Raw genomic sequence first — 20,405 nt, 5'->3', positions numbered from 1 at the left:
CTCTTTCTTTTCCTTCCATTTACCACGGTAGACCAAGTTTCATTTACTCCATTTGTATTTTTGTCCTCTTCAATTAGAACCTTTTCGATCTCTGTAGTAATGGGTTTCAACACAAGTGAGAATGATGGATTCAAAGTATCTTTTGCGGCAAGAAGTTCCTTGAGGTATTTGGTGTTGTCTATGACGGGCACGTTGCCACTGTTTTGCTTAGGGCAGACACTATTTTCAGAAAATCCATAACAAGTATATTAATCGTCAGAACTGTTAATAAAACATATCTACCAGCTCCTTTGTGAGGGAGTGCATTCCCAGAGCATCCTCCATAATGGGTTTCCAGTCAGGAAAGTCTGTGGGTCCGCTTCAGCAGTGCCCCACACAGTAGAGAGGAGAGCTAACAGCCAGCAGCAGAGCTGCCACCTAAGAGGCTACGCCAGCCACCAGATGCTCTTTGTGGTTCTCTGTAGAGTTGTATTTTCCTGGTGCAGGTCTGAAGCCTACCAGGCCTGGAACAGTGGCGTTGCGCAATATGTCAGGGCTCCCCCGCAAGTCAGACCATGGGGCCCCGCCCACGTTTATGATACGAGGAAACATAATCTGACCATTGACGCACAAATAGCATCTGATAGTTTTACGAGAGAGTTGGGGTTTTGGACCGAGGTCCTAACCAGAATAACTACACTAACACTGGCCTCTCGCAACTCTGCTTTCCGGAGTCAGTGAGAGAAAATAGGTGATATAGATAATGGTAATTTCTTATCTACCATACTTATGGCGCGTTATGCGCACAATTTAAACCATGTACTAAAAAATTTGCGGATTAGATTCCAGTTCCAATGTAACCTGTAGGCTACTCGTACTGGTTATGGCGAATAAAACGTTCTATTCTTCTAACCTGTCTCGGCGGCTGTAGTGTGGCTGGGGGCCTGGCTGGGCTGTCTGTCTGCCTGGACTCGGAGCTGACCGGGGGGTTGATAGCGGTGGCCGGGCTGGGTGGGGAGCTTACTGCCGATGCATCTTCAGTAACGTTAGAGTCAGTCTACCTTTGCTGCCTGCTGGAACAATGATGTTCTTTTTCGTAGCTTTGCCGTCTCCTGTTCGGCTTTCGCTCTCATCTTGTTTTTCTGAGCACCGCTTGAATATTTGCGCTTAATTTTTACCGGCGCTTCCCGCTGTGTTTTGAACGCTGCCCAGCCTGCCAATGAACATTAGTTATCAGCCGGCTAGCCCTATCGCAGGTGAGCAAATAATTACAACATAGCAGGGAGGGGGGGCCCCGCCCTCTGCGCGATATGCATCCAGCTGCAGCCCCGCAGAACCATACTGGGCTCCTCCCACTGCCACACTGCGCCCTGTTCCCGCGCGTTATGAAATCTAAGAGGATAGCCTACAGTGGGGGCGGGGCCCCATAAGCTCCGGGGCTCCCCCGCACCGCGGGGGGTGCGGGGGCCTCCGCTACGCCACTTGCCTGGAAAGGTTCAACCAGGTTCTCAGGTTAGATGTTTTAGTCGATTTCGAAGTCGAGTCAAAAACCTCCTTCTTAATGATAATGTACCAAAGTAAAAGATTAAACCATTTTAGTTCGAAGAGACAATTGGGATTACTGAGATATATAGAGGATAGAGTCTCATGCAATTACCGCAGCAATCTCAGCAGCAGCCATCTTGGATTTTTGTCAAGTGCATACATTTTCTGCATCAATTTATGGTGGAAATGTCTTTATTTATATGAAGGAAAAGACAACCTTCAGGTACCTGCTGACACAAATATAATGAAATCTAATGCAATGTAAGGCTCTCAGGCATTCTGTATTGCTTTCAAATGTGTATTCTCCTGTATTATTATAGTTACAGGTAAGAAGGATATATAAATGTTTTGACCCCCTTTTTTCTTACCTCTTTCGGGGAGGGGGTTGTCTATCACAAATGTACCTCTTCTCAATATTGAGGGGGACATGTCCCCTGCAACCCCCCCCCCCCCCTAAATCTACACCACTATATATACACTCATTCTTCACTATGGAACATGCCCCAGTTGAGTTGTACCTTGTAAATTAGGTGGGGCTTCACACCTGAACTGGTTTAGCCAGTTTGTTGAGCTGGTGGTGTCTTGACAGAAAAAAATAGTCGGAGGGCGGTGCTGCGTGGTGAGATCAGAGACAAAGACACGTGGCAAGTGAAACAAAACAGGGCTTACCGACCTTGTAGAGGGAAGGTGTGTTTTGTTGACCTTATTTCCACTACCGTTCATTAGGGTTGTTGAAGCCCTTCACTTCCTGGTTACGAGCAAGGCAAGAACAGTATAAAAGAAAGAAGGGTCAACACGTGACAATACCAGCGCTCTATACTCTGCTTGGTGCCAGACTTTGGTGCCAGTTCTATTCAAAATATACCAGCTGGAAATATAGGTTGATGGAAATATACATCAACCAATATATCAAACATTAGCTAGTCAACAATATAACACATTGCAGTTTATTCTGATATTCAAGGTAATAACCTATAAACATTGTAATACAATAAAAAAAATTAAATACATAAAAATTATAATAGCTTTTCAGAACATTCTTCTAGATATCTATAAAAACACATACGTTTACATTTACATTTAGTAATTTAGCTGACGCTTTTATCCAAAACGACTTGCAAATTGTGAACAACAAGTCAGCCGGAAGGTACATCTCTGGCAGCTAAGGGTCAGTGGCATTGTTTGTCAAATAGTGTCGAACTTGAAGGCTACACTCTGAGTGCATAGTAGTATAGATATTAGCATGATAGGTAGTAGTATAAGTATAGTAGCATAGTAGTAAGGTACAGACAGTAAGAAGGTTAGTATGTTTAAGTATACGTCCACACAGCATACATAACAGCTGTCCAATAAAACAGATTATCCTGGAAGGATTACTTATTGTACTGGTGAACTTTGAACTGTGAAACATGCCACATGGCCTAGCCTAGGGAGAGATGTGTTTCCTCAAACCATCTACAGGGGCTTTGCTTCATTGTGCATTTGATTTCTCACCATTACACATGAGGTGAGAATCCGTTTCTCATGTCATTTTATATTTATACAGTTGGTTCTGATCAAGTGATCTTTTCCCGAGAAACATATCCCTCAAATGTATCATCCAGTTTGATTATCTGCAATGGTGGAAGAAGTACACAGTTCATTTACTTAAGTAAAAGTCGAAATACTTTTTAAAATAGATTACAAAAAAAAGGAAAAGTAGAGAAGTATTTGCTATTGAATGTACTTAAGTATATAAAGTAAAGTACACATTCTACATGACGTTTGTGTATCCATTGACCTTTATAGGTTGCGTTAAAGTGGTATGTGCTCCAGTTATGCTGCTCTGATTACGTCCTCTTGAAGTTGACAGGCTTCAAATGTGAAAGTATTATGCTGCTTGATATTATGTTTTCTATGCAAAATATTTCCCCTCAAAGTAACTAGTAACTGATGGGTTCATATAAATGTAGTGGAGTAAAAAGTACATAATTTCCTTTTGAAATGTAGTGGAGTAAAAGTACAATATTTCCTTTGAAATGTAGTGGAGTAAAAGCTCCCTAAAATTCAAATACTCACGTAAAGTACAAGTAGCTCGAAATTGTACAGTAAAAATACATAGTTACTTTCCACCATTGCCTTTAAGTTGAACCGCATCACATGGAAACAGTCATTAACATGATCTAACCTTGAATCACAATATCTTGAATCACTCCCCTCTTTCTCATTATGTATAGTCGTGATGGAGAACTGGAGGAGACACCTTCAAAGACTCCATAAAAGACCGATCTATGTCCTCCTGGTAGTAATCACCTTCTCCCTAATTTACGTCACCTGGGATGTCTGGAAGGGGACAAATCCACAACGCACATACCATGTGGCATACCCAGGAGACTACAGGTTCATCATGGACCATACAGTCGCGTGTAAGACCAAGACCCCCTTCCTGGTTCTGATGGTTCCTGTGGCACCCGGTGACCTGGCAGCCCGGGACGCCATCCGCAAGATGTGGGGCAGCGAGACCCTGGTTCATGGTCAGCTGGTCCAGACTATCTTCCTGCTGGGCCTCCCCGGGGGAGCAGACGCTCTGCAGCAGCAGGAGAAGGTCAAACAGGAGAGCCTACAGTACCATGACCTGATCCAAAGTGACTTCATGGACACATACCTCAACTTGACCATCAAGACTATGGTGATGCTGGAATGGCTGACCATGAACTGTCCTAGCTCCTCCTTTGTTATGAAGATCGACTCTGATATGTTCCTCAATGTCCCAAATTTGGTGAAACTGCACACCTAAACGGAACTACATAACAGGCTTGGTGTGGTGGCACAGCCCGGTTCTCAGAGATCCCAGCAATAAATTCTACATGCCAAGAGAGCTGATTGCTGAGCCAGAGTATCCCCCGTATCCGCTAGGCATGGGCTACATCATGTCCCTTGACCTTCCTTTGAAGATCCTTGTGGCCTCTTCTCAGATTAAACCCATATACATCGAAGATGCCTACCTGTGGATGTGCCTGAAGCACCCGGGCATCTCTCCCACTGACCCCCACGATGCGTCTTTGTTCGTTGTCAACCCTTTTTTCGCTCTGAAGCGCTGCAGCCTTTCGAAGGTGATCGCCGTGACAACATCCGGCATCTCGCAGCTGCTGAGTTACTGGAAGAAGAACCGGGAGCCTGGTGCACCGTGCTGAACCACTAAAGAGAAGAAGAACCAGGAGCCTGGTGCACCGTGCTGAACCACTAAAGAGAAGAAGAACTAGGAGCCTGGTGCACCGTGCTGAACCACTAAAGAGAAGAAGAACCGGGAGCCTGGTGCACCGTGCTGAACCACTAAAGAGAAGAAGAACCAGGAGCCTGGCGCACCGTGCTGAACCACTAAAGAGAAGAAGAACCAGGAGCCTGGTGCACCGTGCTGAACCACTAAAGAGAAGAAGAACCGGGAGCCTGGTGCACCGTGCTGAACCACTAAAGAGAAGAAGAACCAGGAGCCTGGCGCACCGTGCTGAACCACTAAAGAGAAGAAGAACCAGGAGCCTGGTGCACCGTGCTGAACCACTAAAGAGAAGAAGAACCGGGAGCCTGGTGCACCGTGCTGAACCACTAAAGAGAAGAAGAACCAGGAGCCTGGCGCACCGTACTGAACCACTAAAGAGAAGAAGAACCGGGAGCCTGGTGCACCGCACTGAACCACTAAAGAGAAGAAGAACCGGGAGCCTGGTGCACAGTGCTGAACCACTAAAGAGAAGAAGAACCGGTAGCCTGGTGCACCGTGCTGAACCACTAAAGAGAAGAAGAACCAGGAGGGGTTTAGAGGAGTTATAAAGGATTAACGTGGGAAGAAAGCATGGTTATGTTGGAGTGTGTGTGTGTGTGTGTGTGTGTGTGTGTGTGTGTGTGTGTGTGTGTGTGTGTGTGTGTGTGTGTGTGTGTGTGTGTGTGCTTGTCTGTGTGTGTGTGTGTGTGTGTGTGTGTGTGTGTGTGTGTGTGTGTGTGTGTGTGTGTGTGTGTGTGTGTGTGTGTGTGTGTGTGTGAGAGAGAGAGAGAGAAAGTGACACTGTCACAAACAGACGCGTTCATAACTCACCTTGTTCTTCCATGGGCCTACTGCTTGACGCAGGGGTGGCTTCTGTTAACACAAAGACACGCGCATATCAACGCCAGTATCTCACATCTTATGGTGTGTGTGTGTGTGTGTGTGTGTGTGTGTGTGTGTGTGTGTGTGTGTGTGTGTGTGTGTGTGTGTGTGCGTGCGCGTGCGTGTGTGTGTGTGTGTGTGTGTGTGTGTGTGTGTGTGTGTGTGTGTGTGTGCGCGCGTGCGTGCGTACGCGCGCAAGGAAGGGTGGTATTACTGTTAAGACAATGTCTACATTTATGTTTGTTTCATATTATATATTATTTATATTATATATATACAATGTGGGAATGGTTCATTTTTCCTAAATACATTCTAGGGGTATGATTTGTGACAAGATGGCCGCCAACCCTGAGCTGCTGGGATGAGAGTTGATTGCTGCAAGGGGTAATGAGCAGCAATGCAATTCAGGTGTGAATGCCATCTTCAGTGGTGCAGTGCTGGTATAACTCGGTATAACGGCGTTATACCTCGCTCACTGAGGCTGAAGTACGCGCAATCGCTTTTTACATGGCATTATCCAACCGGACTCCCGGAGAAGCATGCAGCTGCAGAGCCGCAGAGCCAGCGGCGCTCTCTGGGCCGCGCGCTGACGGCCGCGCTGTGAGGCAATAGTATCCAGCTGCAGGACGAGAGCAGCCAAAAAAAACTGTGCATGCGCGCGCACGCCACTGGCCATCTTGGGGTGGAATAGGCAGAGGAAAAAAATTCTTTGCAGTGGAAGGACTAGTTTCCTTCAGTGGGAGAAGAATGCCCATTTAGAATTAGAAAAGAGGGAACCAAGTGAAAGAATCACTCCAGAGACGCCATTGGTATGTATGTTTGTAGTTGTGTAATTGTGAATTTAAATCACTATAAATTGTACCTGTGGAGGGCTGGGTTGGTGGGAATCATTCCAATTAATGAATGTTTGGGTGTACTGTGTAACTAGATAGGAGGGGATGCCTTTTGGCAAGTTGTTTTGTTTACTTTGGGTTGGATCTGGTCCATTGTGATCAAGTAACAATTGTTTGGTTAAATGTAATTCGAACATAATTGATTTGGTCTGGTTAAATTTAAAGTAAAATGTATTTGGAAGGTTGGTAAAATATAATTTGGTTAAATTGAAATTCAAACTATAATTGATTTGGTCTGTAAAATAGCCAAAGAATGTATAAAATGTAATGTAAATGTATACTGATAGCCTACAGTGGGGGCGGGGCCCCATAAGCTCCGGGGCTCCCCCGCACCGCGGGGGGTGCGGGGGCCTCCGCTACGCCACTTGCCTGGAAAGGTTCAACCAGGTTCTCAGGTTAGATGTTTTAGTCGATTTCGAAGTCGAGTCAAAAACCTCCTTCTTAATGATAATGTACCAAAGTAAAAGATTAAACCATTTTAGTTCGAAGAGACAATTGGGATTACTGAGATATATAGAGGATAGAGTCTCATGCAATTACAGCAGCAATCTCAGCAGCAGCCATCTTGGATTTTTGTCAAGTGCATACATTTTCTGCATCAATTTATGGTGGAAATGTCTTTATTTATATGAAGGAAAAGACAACCTTCAGGTACCTGCTGACACAAATATAATGAAATCTAATGCAATGTAAGGCTCTCAGGCATTCTGTATTGCTTTCAAATGTGTATTCTCCTGTATTATTATAGTTACAGGTAAGAAGGATATATAAATGTTTTGACCCCCTTTTTTCTTACCTCTTTCGGGGAGGGGGTTGTCTATCACAAATGTACCTCTTCTCAATATTGAGGGGGACATGTCCCCTGCAACCCCCCCCCCCCCCCTAAATCTACACCACTATATATACACTCATTCTTCACTATGGAACATGCCCCAGTTGAGTTGTACCTTGTAAATTAGGTGGGGCTTCACACCTGAACTGGTTTAGCCAGTTTGTTGAGCTGGTGGTGTCTTGACAGAAAAAAATAGTCGGAGGGCGGTGCTGCGTGGTGAGATCAGAGACAAAGACACGTGGCAAGTGAAACAAAACAGGGCTTACCGACCTTGTAGAGGGAAGGTGTGTTTTGTTGACCTTATTTCCACTACCGTTCATTAGGGTTGTTGAAGCCCTTCACTTCCTGGTTACGAGCAAGGCAAGAACAGTATAAAAGAAAGAAGGGTCAACACGTGACAATACCAGCGCTCTATACTCTGCTTGGTGCCAGACTTTGGTGCCAGTTCTATTCAAAATATACCAGCTGGAAATATAGGTTGATGGAAATATACATCAACCAATATATCAAACATTAGCTAGTCAACAATATAACACATTGCAGTTTATTCTGATATTCAAGGTAATAACCTATAAACATTGTAATACAATAAAAAAAATTAAATACATAAAAATTATAATAGCTTTTCAGAACATTCTTCTAGATATCTATAAAAACACATACGTTTACATTTACATTTAGTAATTTAGCTGACGCTTTTATCCAAAACGACTTGCAAATTGTGAACAACAAGTCAGCCGGAAGGTACATCTCTGGCAGCTAAGGGTCAGTGGCATTGTTTGTCAAATAGTGTCGAACTTGAAGGCTACACTCTGAGTGCATAGTAGTATAGATATTAGCATGATAGGTAGTAGTATAAGTATAGTAGCATAGTAGTAAGGTACAGACAGTAAGAAGGTTAGTATGTTTAAGTATACGTCCACACAGCATACATAACAGCTGTCCAATAAAACAGATTATCCTGGAAGGATTACTTATTGTACTGGTGAACTTTGAACTGTGAAACATGCCACATGGCCTAGCCTAGGGAGAGATGTGTTTCCTCAAACCATCTACAGGGGCTTTGCTTCATTGTGCATTTGATTTCTCACCATTACACATGAGGTGAGAATCCGTTTCTCATGTCATTTTATATTTATACAGTTGGTTCTGATCAAGTGATCTTTTCCCGAGAAACATATCCCTCAAATGTATCATCCAGTTTGATTATCTGCAATGGTGGAAGAAGTACACAGTTCATTTACTTAAGTAAAAGTCGAAATACTTTTTAAAATAGATTACAAAAAAAAGGAAAAGTAGAGAAGTATTTGCTATTGAATGTACTTAAGTATATAAAGTAAAGTACACATTCTACATGACGTTTGTGTATCCATTGACCTTTATAGGTTGCGTTAAAGTGGTATGTGCTCCAGTTATGCTGCTCTGATTACGTCCTCTTGAAGTTGACAGGCTTCAAATGTGAAAGTATTATGCTGCTTGATATTATGTTTTCTATGCAAAATATTTCCCCTCAAAGTAACTAGTAACTGATGGGTTCATATAAATGTAGTGGAGTAAAAAGTACATAATTTCCTTTGAAATGTAGTGGAGTAAAAGTACAATATTTCCTTTGAAATGTAGTGGAGTAAAAGCTCCCTAAAATTCAAATACTCACGTAAAGTACAAGTAGCTCGAAATTGTACAGTAAAAATACATAGTTACTTTCCACCATTGCCTTTAAGTTGAACCGCATCACATGGAAACAGTCATTAACATGATCTAACCTTGAATCACAATATCTTGAATCACTCCCCTCTTTCTCATTATGTATAGTCGTGATGGAGAACTGGAGGAGACACCTTCAAAGACTCCATAAAAGACCGATCTATGTCCTCCTGGTAGTAATCACCTTCTCCCTAATTTACGTCACCTGGGATGTCTGGAAGGGGACAAATCCACAACGCACATACCACGTGGCATACCCAGGAGACTACAGGTTCATCATGGACCATACAGTCGCGTGTAAGACCAAGACCCCCTTCCTGGTTCTGATGGTTCCTGTGGCACCCGGTGACCTGGCAGCCCGGGACGCCATCCGCAAGATGTGGGGCAGCGAGACCCTGGTTCATGGTCAGCTGGTCCAGACTATCTTCCTGCTGGGCCTCCCCGGGGGAGCAGACGCTCTGCAGCAGCAGGAGAAGGTCAAACAGGAGAGCCTACAGTACCATGACCTGATCCAAAGTGACTTCATGGACACATACCTCAACTTGACCATCAAGACTATGGTGATGCTGGAATGGCTGACCATGAACTGTCCTAGCTCCTCCTTTGTTATGAAGATCGACTCTGATATGTTCCTCAATGTCCCAAATTTGGTGAAACTGCACACCTAAACGGAACTACATAACAGGCTTGGTGTGGTGGCACAGCCCGGTTCTCAGAGATCCCAGCAATAAATTCTACATGCCAAGAGAGCTGATTGCTGAGCCAGAGTATCCCCCGTATCCGCTAGGCATGGGCTACATCATGTCCCTTGACCTTCCTTTGAAGATCCTTGGGGCCTCTTCTCAGATTAAACCCATATACATCGAAGATGCCTACCTGTGGATGTGCCTGAAGCACCCGGGCATCTCTCCCACTGACCCCCACGATGCGTCTTTGTTCGTTGTCAACCCTTTTTTCGCTCTGAAGCGCTGCAGCCTTTCGAAGGTGATCGCCGTGACAACATCCGGCATCTCGCAGCTGCTGAGTTACTGGAAGAAGAACCGGGAGCCTGGTGCACCGTGCTGAACCACTAAAGAGAAGAAGAACCAGGAGCCTGGTGCACCGTGCTGAACCACTAAAGAGAAGAAGAACTAGGAGCCTGGTGCACCGTGCTGAACCACTAAAGAGAAGAAGAACCGGGAGCCTGGTGCACCGTGCTGAACCACTAAAGAGAAGAAGAACCAGGAGCCTGGCGCACCGTGCTGAACCACTAAAGAGAAGAAGAACCAGGAGCCTGGTGCACCGTGCTGAACCACTAAAGAGAAGAAGAACCGGGAGCCTGGTGCACCGTGCTGAACCACTAAAGAGAAGAAGAACCAGGAGCCTGGCGCACCGTGCTGAACCACTAAAGAGAAGAAGAACCAGGAGCCTGGTGCACCGTGCTGAACCACTAAAGAGAAGAAGAACCGGGAGCCTGGTGCACCGTGCTGAACCACTAAAGAGAAGAAGAACCAGGAGCCTGGCGCACCGTACTGAACCACTAAAGAGAAGAAGAACCGGGAGCCTGGTGCACCGCACTGAACCACTAAAGAGAAGAAGAACCGGGAGCCTGGTGCACAGTGCTGAACCACTAAAGAGAAGAAGAACCGGTAGCCTGGTGCACCGTGCTGAACCACTAAAGAGAAGAAGAACCAGGAGGGGTTTAGAGGAGTTATAAAGGATTAACGTGGGAAGAAAGCATGGTTATGTTGGAGTGTGTGTGTGTGTGTGTGTGTGTGTGTGTGTGTGTGTGTGTGTGTGTGTGTGTGTGTGTGTGTGTGTGTGTGTGCTTGTCTGTGTGTGTGTGTGTGTGTGTGTGTGTGTGTGTGTGTGTGTGTGTGTGTGTGTGTGTGTGTGTGTGTGTGTGTGTGTGAGAGAGAGAGAGAGAAAGTGACACTGTCACAAACAGACGCGTTCATAACTCACCTGGTTCTTCCATGGGCCTACTGCTTGACGCAGGGGTGGCTTCTGTTAACACAAAGACACGCGCATATCAACGCCAGTATCTCACATCTTATGGTGTGTGTGTGTGTGTGTGTGTGTGTGTGTGTGTGTGTGTGTGTGTGTGTGTGTGTGTGTGTGCGTGCGCGTGCGTGTGTGTGTGTGTGTGTGTGTGTGTGTGTGTGTGCGCGCGTGCGTGCGTACGCGCGCAAGGAAGGGTGGTATTACTGTTAAGACAATGTCTACATTTATGTTTGTTTCATATTATATATTATTTATATTATATATATACAATGTGGGAATGGTTCATTTTTCCTAAATACATTCTAGGGGTATGATTTGTGACAAGATGGCCGCCAACCCTGAGCTGCTGGGATGAGAGTTGATTGCTGCAAGGGGTAATGAGCAGCAATGCAATTCAGGTGTGAATGCCATCTTCAGTGGTGCAGTGCTGGTATAACTCGGTATAACGGCGTTATACCTCGCTCACTGAGGCTGAAGTACGCGCAATCGCTTTTTACATGGCATTATCCAACCGGACTCCCGGAGAAGCATGCAGCTGCAGAGCCGCAGAGCCAGCGGCGCTCTCTGGGCCGCGCGCTGACGGCCGCGCTGTGAGGCAATAGTATCCAGCTGCAGGACGAGAGCAGCCAAAAAAAACTGTGCATGCGCGCGCACGCCACTGGCCATCTTGGGGTGGAATAGGCAGAGGAAAAAAATTCTTTGCAGTGGAAGGACTAGTTTCCTTCAGTGGGAGAAGAATGCCCATTTAGAATTAGAAAAGAGGGAACCAAGTGAAAGAATCACTCCAGAGACGCCATTGGTATGTATGTTTGTAGTTGTGTAATTGTGAATTTAAATCACTATAAATTGTACCTGTGGAGGGCTGGGTTGGTGGGAATCATTCCAATTAATGAATGTTTGGGTGTACTGTGTAACTAGATAGGAGGGGATGCCTTTTGGCAAGTTGTTTTGTTTACTTTGGGTTGGATCTGGTCCATTGTGATCAAGTAACAATTGTTTGGTTAAATGTAATTCGAACATAATTGATTTGGTCTGGTTAAATTTAAAGTAAAATGTATTTGGAAGGTTGGTAAAATATAATTTGGTTAAATTGAAATTCAAACTATAATTGATTTGGTCTGTAAAATAGCCAAAGAATGTATAAAATGTAATTTGGTTAAATTGAAATTCAAACTAAATTGATTTGGTCTATAAAATAGCCAAAGAATATATAAATGTGTTTGGAGGGAAGAAATAATCATACACTGAAAATACTACAATTTAAATGTATTTGATTATTTGGCATGCACTTGTTATTTGTTGGAGTGGCTAATTTTTGTGTTTTTCTTTAAAGGTTTTCAACAACAAATGATGATGTGTTGGAGCAAAAAGTCATTAAAATCTGCAATATGAAGTTGAGTTGTCCCAGCGTCCTCTGTTGAGGTTCAAGCCGTTTTCAAGTTTGGGCAGCACTGGTACCAAAGGGGGGGGGGGGGAAACCACATAACTTGACAATTACTTACCCTGGAATGACTGGCATGCTGGCTGAGCAAGTCTCAGGGGTTGCAGGAAGTCCAAGGAGACGGTTGCTATAGTATACAGAATATAAGAAGAAGCGGCATTGCATTCAGTGTAGGAAAGGTCTATTATGGTTTATTGTGAAAAGAAAGGTATTAGCTTTACCTGATGATGTTAATTTGAGCATTTCTGCCTTCATCGCCGGAGTTGTGGGGAGGAAAGTGCTTGACATATCCACACTGTAAAACTTGGCCACTGCTGCCAGGTGTTTACACACGGCCCCAGTTAGTCCTGCCGGGCATGAGCACATCTCCGCCTACGTGTCCACAATGTAGTACGGCCCCATCACCGAGCCCTTCACCTCGTACCTGTTGTCCTCAAGCTATACAAATCATAAGTCATACAGGACATTACACAGTGGCTAAATCTGCACTGGTTACTGCAGTCAGTCATCTCTAAAAGTATGCATTTGATATATTGGTTACTGCAGTCAGTCATCTCTAAAAGTATGCATTTGATATATTGGTTACTGCAGTCAGTCATCTCTGTTAGGAATGGAGGTAGGTGAGTTCCAATGGGTGAAGGCAATCACAGAGACGGAGAGTGTTTACTCTTGAACAGGTTCGACTTTAATAGTAAGAACACAAGAGTAATTTCTAAGAGAGATAAATGCTAAATAGCACAGGCAGGAAATAAGGTAAATAGGAGCTTATTGGAGGTCCAGAGTTGAACCGTCCGCGTTTTCCCCGAACGCAATTAGTGACGACCTGACAATGAACAAGCAGAAGACAGGTAGGTTACATAGACACCAAATACCAACATTCCACACACACCCCCGTGACAGCCAATCAGGAACCACCCCTAAGTGACAGCACTAATTGACAGGGAAAGGACAGGTGACAAGCCCAGTGACATATGCCAGGAATGTGGGTGGTCACCGACCTCAGTCGGTGTCCAGAACGTAACAGTACCCTCCCCCGACGAACGGCACCAGACGTTCACCTAGGGGCCTCGGGATTCAGCCGCCGGAAATCAACGATCAGGCTGGGATCTAAAATATCCCTTTGAGGCACCCAAGAACGCTCTTCTATCCCGTACCCCTCCCAATCCACCAAGAACTGGACGGTAAACTGGAGCCGGACGACGCTTACGGTTAGCTTGCCGTTGGGTACTAACCGAAACCTTCTGTAGCGCCTTCCGAACCTGTTTCCACGTCCTGCGACAGCAAGCCACATGTGCCTGGGCCGAGGGCACCTCCGCCTCCTGCTCCTGCTCGGGAAACAGAGGAGGTTGAAAACCATACTGGCACTGAAAGGGAGACATACCGGTAGAAGAGGAGAGAAGGGTATTATGCGCGTACTCAGCCCTAGCCAACCTCCTACTCCACGTTGCCGGACTACCAACGTAACATCTCAAGACCCCCTCCAAATCCTGGTTGACCCGCTCCGTCTGCCCGTTCGACTGCGGATGGAACCCAGACGACAGACTGACAGAGGCGCCGAGGCCGGCGGCAAACGCCTTCCAGAACCTGGAGGCGAACTGAGGACCCCGGTCCGACACGATATCCACTGGCAGCCCGTGGACCCGAAAGACATGCTGTATAACTAAATCAGCAGTCTCCCGGGCCGATGGAAGCTTGGGGAGAGGGACAAAGTGAGCCGCCTTAGAGAACCGATCCACCACCACCAAAATGGTGGGGTGAACCCGTCCGAAAGGGGAAGACCAGAAATAAAGTCAGGAATAGGAAGTGGTCGGAGGAGACCCGCCGGTGCCCGTCGAGAGGTCTTACTACGTGCGCACACCGGACAGGCCGCCACAAAGGAACGTGTATCCCCCTCCACTGTCGGCCACCAGAACCTCCTACGGATAAATTCCAGGGTCCTGGTTGCCCCTGGGTGGCTGGTGAGGGATGACGCATGTGCCCACTGTAGCAAGCGTGAGCGCGCCGCCTTGGGAACATACGACCGTGGAGGAGATGGCTCCCGCATTAGCGCCGACCTTACCACCCTCTCTATGCCCCAAGACACGGGTGCCAAAATCAAGGCCGGTGGAATAATGGGATGGGGCTGCTCCTCCCGACCAGGAAGATCAAACTGGCGCGACAAAGCGTCAGGTTTGATATTCTTGGAGCCGGGTCTATAGGAGATGGTAAATCGAAATCGTGTGAAGAACAACGTCCACCTGGCCTGGCGAGCGTTAAGGCGTTTAGCCCCTTGGATGTAAGCCAAGTTCTTATGATCAGTCCAAACAATGAAAGGATGTGTCGCCCCCTCTAACCAATGTCTCCACTCCTCCAGTGCCAATTTGATCGCCAATAACTCCCGATTACCCACGTCGTAATTACGCTCGGCTGGTGACAGACGGCGAGAGAAAAAAGCACACGGGTGCACTTTCCCATCCTTTAAGCATCTCTGAGAGAGCACCCCCCCCACCGCGATGTCAGAGGCATCCACCTCCACAATGAACGGAACCTCTGCGTCATGGCGGATCAATACAGGAGCGGATGTAAATCGACGTTTAAGATCGCAGAAGGCCGACTCTGCCCTAGGCGACCATTCAAAGCCAGGGAGAGAGGACTTAGTGAGAGCTGTTAATGGATTGGCTAAGGCGCTAAAGTTGCGAATAAAGCGCCTGTAAAAATTTGCAAAGCCCAAAAACCGTTGTAACCCCTTGAGCGACGAAGGCCGTGGCCAGTCCAAAACTGCACTCACCTTGGCTGGATCCATGCGCAGATCGCCCTTTGTCAACACAAAGCCCAGGAAGGACACGGTATCAGTGTGAAACACACACTTCTCAGCCTTAACGAATAGTTGATGCTTGAGGAGACGGTCTAGCACCTCCCGAACGTGCAGTTGGTGTTGCACCATATCGCGAGAAAAAATCTGAATATCATCTAAGTAAACAAACACCGACACCCCAATCAAGTCTTGCAGCACGTCGTTAACTAGGGCTTGGAAGACTGCCGGAGCATTAGCCAAACCAAAGGGCATGACCAAATACTCATAGTGCCCATTGGGTGTGTTAAATGCAGACTTCCACTCGTCTCCTTCTCTAATCCTGACCAGATTGTATGCATTACGTAAATCAAGGTTAGAAAAGACCTGTGCCCCCTGTAAGCACTCAAAGGCCGTGTCCATGAGAGGTAAAGGATATCGGTTCTTGATGGAAACGTCATTCAATCCCCTATAATCAATGCACGGGCGCTGATCCCCATCTTTCTTATCAACAAAGAAGAAGCCAGCGCCGGCAGGGGAAGTGGACGGGCGTATGTGCCCCGCAAGCAATGCCTCCTCTATGTAGGTGTTCATGGCCAAGGTTTCGGGGCGTGAGAGAGAGAACATTCGCCCGCGAGGCGGGGAGGTACCGGGTAGAAGATTAATGGGACAGTCGTATGATCTATTAGGCGGAAGTGCTTTAGCACGCGTTTTGCTAAAAACGTCCGCCAGGTCCCAATAGATCTCAGGCACCCCTATCAAATCGGGATTAGAGGGTAGATCAGAATCTGCCACGCTCCCCACTATCCTGGAGAAAGAGGGAGGAGACAAAAGGGAAGAGGGGGGGGAAGACAAGGGTTTGGGCAAACTCCCGCTGACGATCGACTTGACGTCGGCCGCCGTTGAGAGTTCGCCCGTGCTCCAATTAATAATATGAACACGTGACGACAACCAGGGATGACCCAACACCATGACAGAATAGGGGGAAAAGATGACAAAAAATGTAACCCATTCCCACTCCCCACCCGCCACCCGGATGTGTAATCAGGTACTTTTCATACCTGCAATTGATCAAATAAGGAAACAAACACAGAAGATGCACAAACTGGATGTAATGACAGCAGGCTCATGAAGAGGTAGACACAAGCCTCCTGACTTTCTTGCACCAAATTTGCAAGACTGCTGTGCTGTGGGAATGTCTGTGTACATAAGCAAACGCGTCTAAGCACTAACCTGACAGCAACAGGGTGCTCTCTCGCCTCCGTGTACAGCCTGTCCACCTCTGCTGTCTCCTTGGAGTAGAGCATCCCTTGAACCAGAGTGAGCAGAGTTTGTCTGTCTCGGCACTCCACCAGACTCTCCTTGCTCCACAACCATCTCCATACTGCTTGTAGCAGATGGAATGAGCACAGGAGAAGAGTGGCTAGTGGGAATGCCCTCCCTAAGGCTCCCCTCTCTGCCTTGCAGTCATCGGTGATGAAGACCTGTGGCCCAGCTGCTCCCCTGCCAGCAAAGGCCCTCTCTCCAATCAGATTAGTCAGCAGCTGTAGCCCTTCAAAAATCGTCTCCTCGTCCTCAGACTGGCAGAAGAAGATCCCCAATGGTACGCCACCGGCAGGGCTGTGGGTCAGCAACAAAAAAACACGGATGTTCTCCCTGTCCATGTTCCCTGAAGAATCGATGAAGCAGAGTTCGCCACTGTGCTTCAGCGGACACACCGACAAACACAGATGGACAGACAGACAGACAGACACACACAGAGGCAGGCAGGCAGGCATAGTTAGTGTTAGTTAGTGTGTTACATAGTTACTTAGTTAGTTGCCACCTCAGCACCACTGTGAATGGAACACCATGACAAAATCACAGTATACAGATACCTGGTGGTGCACTCGTTTCATCAAGGGAGAGCACAGCGCAACTAATGGGGCCCCTCAAGATGAGGTGCCCATTACAGCACACGCCTCCTGGCACTTGGCGTTGTACGCATCCACCTGCCGACTGAGGGCTTCCACCATACTCTGGCCACTCTGGGCGCCAAATTGGTCCCTGTACACCTTTGCGAATAATCTGAAAGATTATTGGCAAAGAACACTAATTTAGTTGGTGAAATTGTAACTGCATAAAATTCCAATTCATGGTTATGAATATTTTGGCAGTACTGTAGTTTATAACTGAACTTCTACCTATGCACATATGACATGGTCTGGGCAGATCCCTCTGGGATTAGGAGATTGTGCTTTAGCACAGCCAAAGCAGCGGTAGGCGTGTGGCCAATCTCGAACAACGCTGTCAATGTGTCTATGGCCTTTTGTCCAACATCTCGATAGCGCATGGCCTCTGAGACATGGAGATTGTGGTTGTGAATATTCACAATGCGAACTTGCATTGGGAAATTAGGGATATGCGGGTCTTTACTCCTGTAAAATAAATCAAAATCAACTATCAATAAAAACTAGGCCCCAACTGTTATGTCCATAAAAACAATTGAATTATAAGTATTGTATTGTATAGTTCAAACTCACCGGGTCATTCCTCTATTTTTTTGTGTTACAGCCATGGTAGCGCGGCAGCCGGTGTTTTTGGATGTCTGCTTGCCTTGTCTCGCCCCGATCACCTTATGCTGGCACCTGTAACTTTTCTGCACAACATTTTGATTGAGGTTATCATTATGCGTATGGCTGAAAGGCACAAATGGTAGTCTAACAAATGACATAAGACGTTTTGACAACACAATTCTTACCTTGAATAGGACACGGCTCCCCCCCCCTTGGTCGCGTAACCTCCACTCTCCATGTAACCCCGGATGACTCATTCACCAACTCCACCCACTCGTTGGCCTGTTCCACAGTGCGGACATCCGCGTGTAGTGTAGAGATGAAACCACGGTCGTCTCCTATTGGGGCGACCTCTTCTTCATACTCACACACATGGAGCGGAAAAGCGTCAGGCAGCCAACCCTACAGCAGAGATGCAATTAGCCTACTGGTAATTTAAGTAATTTAAGACCCCCACATAAAGATTAGGAATGATCATAATCAACGACAGGGATTACCTTTAAGTGTGGGTAGTCCTCTATATTGTTTCTCACTGGCGTGTCCTGCTCACAAACACCATCACTGCATCTAAAGTCCAAATTAATGCAAAAACAGCAGGCTAGCTATTTAGGTATTAACAATTGTATGTATTGACCTGTACTAATAAACTTTTCAATCAATCAATCAATCATGTAACCTACTGTACCTCTGCGCTGGCTTGCATGTTGTAATGTAGTTAATCAATCAATCATGTAACCTACTGTACCTTACTGTACATGTGCGCTTACTGTACCTCTGCTTGCCTACAGCACAGCAGGTAATGGCGTTAATCAATGAAACATGTAACCTACACCTACTGTAACTTACTGTACCTCTGCTTGGGCCTACAGCACAGCAGGTAATGGCGTTAATCAATGGAACATGTAACCTACTGTACCTTACTGTACATGTGCGCTTACTGTACCTCTGCTTGCCTACAGCACAGCAGGTAATGGCGTTAATCAATGAAACATGTAACCTACACCTACTGTAACTTACTGTACCTCTGCTTGGGCCTACAGCACAGCAGGTAATGGCGTTAATCAATGGAACATGTAACCTGTAACCTACTGTACCTTACTGTACATGTGCGCTTACTGTACCTCTGCTTGCCTACAGCACAGCAGGTAATGGCGTTAATCAATGAAACATGTAACCTACACCTACTGTAACTTACTGTACCTCTGCTTGGGCCTACAGCACAGCAGGTAATGGCGTTAATCAATGGAACATGTAACCTGTAACCTACTGTACCTTACTGTACATGTGCGCTTACTGTACCTCTGCTTGCCTACAGCACAGCAGGTAATGGCGTTAATCAATGAAACATGTAACCTACACCTACTGTAACTTACTGTACCTCTGCTTGGGCCTACAGCACAGCAGGTAATGGCGTTAATCAATGGAACATGTAACCGCCTGTAGCTTACCTCTGTGCTGCGGCGGCGTTGTGCAAAGCCTGCGGCGGCGGCGGCGGCGTGGGCGAATTGCTCTGTGCTATCACGCAAGCTTGCACGTTGGCGGCAGGGTCCATCGCGAAATAGTTACTGTTTAGTTAGTTAGTTAGTTAGTTAGTTAGTTAGTTAGTTAGTTAGTTAGTTAGTTAGTTAGTTAGTTAGTTAGTTAGTTAGTTAGTTAGTTAGTTAGTTAGTTAGTTAGTTAGTTAGTTAGTTAGTTAGGCAGTTGGCGATAGCGATATGGCATTAACCAACAAGGGCATTAACGCAAACACAAGGACCTCTCGAGCACCTCTCAAACACAAGGACCTCCTCTCAGAGCACCTGGGGGAGCCTCATGCGCATGCACGGCCACTCTGCCGCGTCTGCCGCGTCTGCCGCGTCTCTCGCGTCTCTCTTGCCGCGAAGGCTGCCACGAAGGGCGTGTGCTAGTGGCCGTGTGGCCAATCAGAGAAACGCTGAACGAAAAGCTGAACACAAGTTGGTTGCCTTTAATATTCACGCTTCCGATACAGATATCAACCGATACCGATATATGCAGGGTTTCTCCCCCCCAAAAACGGAATAATTTCAGGTAATTGACATTACATATCTCTTGTCGTGGAATTAACACAACATTATGCATACTTTTGACAATAAAAAAAAATCAGAATGTGTTCTTACTTGCTTGCCTGGGTAAATAAAGGTTAAATAAATAAAATTTTTTTTTTTTTTTTTTTTGAAAACCGATACCGATAATTTCCGATATCACATTTTAATGCCAATATCGGCCGATAATATCGGTAGGACGATAATATCGGACATCCCTAGTATTTAGTGTTTACTGCAGAGAGGAGTGACTGGGAGACCCATGTTACTGACTCTATATTAACACTCTATATCAGTGATGGCTGTTCGGAATGTAGAGCTACTTAACAATTATTTTTAACAAAAGAAAAAACACTTAATAATTTTTGTTCACACACTTAACCTCTTAAGCCAGGGGCCCTATTTTCTGAAAATCCTCCTAAAATACATACCTAAGTAAATGGAATATTGCTCCACTTCTACAAGGTCCATTTGCATTTGCATGTTCAGAAATATTGTGTCTATTACTAGGCTTGCTTAAATT

At 46.0% G+C, this 20,405-nt stretch overlaps 2 pseudogenes across 2 annotated transcripts; both read left to right on the top strand.

Annotated features, from left to right (window-relative positions):
- Positions 1–3,745: 3,745 nt before the first annotated feature.
- LOC311231712 (beta-1,3-galactosyltransferase 2-like) lies at positions 3,746–4,697 on the top strand (annotated as a pseudogene). Its single transcript has one exon. The product of its transcript is annotated as a beta-1,3-galactosyltransferase 2-like (transcript).
- A 4,486-nt stretch (positions 4,698–9,183) lies between these two features.
- On the top strand, positions 9,184–10,135 carry LOC311231710 (beta-1,3-galactosyltransferase 2-like; annotated as a pseudogene). The gene has a single exon. The product of its transcript is annotated as a beta-1,3-galactosyltransferase 2-like (transcript).
- The last annotated feature ends 10,270 nt before the right edge of the window (positions 10,136–20,405 follow it).

This window comes from Notolepis coatsorum (assembly GCF_963971535.1).
Source record: "Notolepis coatsorum genome assembly, chromosome: 7".
NCBI classification, from domain to species: Eukaryota; Metazoa; Chordata; class Actinopteri; order Aulopiformes; family Paralepididae; genus Notolepis; species Notolepis coatsorum.
The sequence above is the reverse complement of the archived record's forward strand: the minus strand, read 5'-3'. Positions and strand labels throughout refer to the sequence as shown.